A 1,962-nucleotide genomic window follows, 5' to 3' on the forward strand; every position below is an offset into this window, starting at 1 on the left:
ACACACACACACACACACACACACACACACACACACACACACACACAGGCTCCCCTCTTTTCCTCATTTCCCCTCCCTATCTTTCTCTAACAGTAGGCAATAAGATCATCATCACTTTAGTACACAAATCTCTTGTCACTTTCCTTCCACGGCTCCCCAACTCCTTTAGGATGCTACCTATTCTCTTTAACGTGGTCTCCAAATATCTGGTCCCAGCCTGATTCAAGCCAGTCTCACTTGTTTTTCCTTACTCCAGGGCAATACTATATTTCTTTCAATTTCAAGAACGTCCCATACTCTTTCCTATCTAATTACCTTCACACATCGCCCATTCCTTTCCCACCAGCTCTGCTTTGCTGATGCCTGCTTGGCTTTCAATTTCCAATTTAAAGGTCACTTCCTCCTAACAGGTCTTACCATGTCAACATCCCTCTTTCCTCTGCTCAAAGTCTAGCTTCTGTCCTTTTGTTCCATTTTTCCTGTAATTCTCCATCTTAAAACTTCTAATTACTTATGCAACACTTACATTTCCTACCAGTTTTATAGTCCAGACAATAAACTCTGGGAGGGCAGGGACTATTTTGTGCTCTGTTGTGTAACCAATTCCTAACATGCCTGCACATGTTAATAATTGGTATTCAATAAATATTTTCAAATGAATGAATCCCCTCTACTTAGTATTCTAAGTCCTTTTTTCCTCTTGTGGTTTTAAAATTCTGGATAGTAGATTCAATAGTTCATCTCAATTAATTCAAAAGGCAATGTGATGAATTGACACCACAATTTCCAAAGCTGTATTCTGTATTTAATATGTGATAATGCTTTGTGTTACTCAATCATGTTCCCACATTCTGGTTGAGCTTTATTTAAGATAAGGGATGATGCTTGAATTCTGGGTCATAGTAAACATAAACTGATTGCTGCTGTTTATCATATCAAGGTTATGAATGAACTTTGAAGACTCTGTAACATACCTGAACTTGATGATAGGGGACAGCAGTGTTTCTTGGCCATTTATGAAGGGTGTGCCACAGTGAAATCATTAAAATTAGGGTAAACTGAAGAATTTTATCAAATGATTGCTATAGAGGAAAGCACAACAGAAAACCGATCAGCCCCATCCTAAGCAGTTTAAGAAAATAACACTTTAAGGTGGTTGTGTTGGGCAACGCTTACTGAAACGAAGAAGCAAAGTCACAAATGTTTCCAGGCCTTGAAAACAAACAAACAAAAAATGCACTTGGTATGTACAAAGTCCAGAAGGGGTTTCTAATTATATACTTGTATATATACACACGTATACTTATGTACATGTACACATTTGTACATCCAGAAATGATCTCTTTCAGGGCCAATGTTGAAACAAGAAGACAAAAGGAAAGAAAGGGTTAGGCAGAGGAAATAAATGGCTCTAATTCAAAGAATATTACAAATTTAGAGAGGACGATGATCCTTGAGATCACCTAAGAAAACTCTTACCAGTTTACTGGTAAGGTGAGGAACTGAGACATGGATTGTGCACTGATCTGCATTCACCCATTTCATGATTTTTAAATGGACATTAGAATGTTTAAAATTTGTAATGAACTTTGTTAAGGAGCATTTAGCCCTTCCTCAAATTAGACGTCATACCTAATTTCCTAATGCTCTTGAAATCCATGGGCTCATATTCCTGGAGTTACGTTTGAATGAACTCTCTCCTTGTTATTTCACATCTAATGAGAATTTAAGTTCTGTTATTTTATCCTACTCAATATCACTTAAATTATTCTTTTCTTCTTTTCTATTTCCAGGGCCTCACCCTGATTATTCATAACTCCACAACTGGAGGATGTCATAAGCTCCTCACTGGTTTCTCTGTAATTCATTTTGTAAAAAGTAGCCAGAGTAGTAAGAATAACTATCTCAAGAATCGTTTTCATCGTAACATACTACATTTATCCTACCACTCAAAAGTTTACA

The sequence above is a fragment of the Sapajus apella genome, unplaced genomic scaffold (assembly GCF_009761245.1).
Source record: "Sapajus apella isolate SASKATOON/1434 unplaced genomic scaffold, GSC_monkey_1.0 scaffold25, whole genome shotgun sequence".
NCBI classification, from domain to species: Eukaryota; Metazoa; Chordata; class Mammalia; order Primates; family Cebidae; genus Sapajus; species Sapajus apella.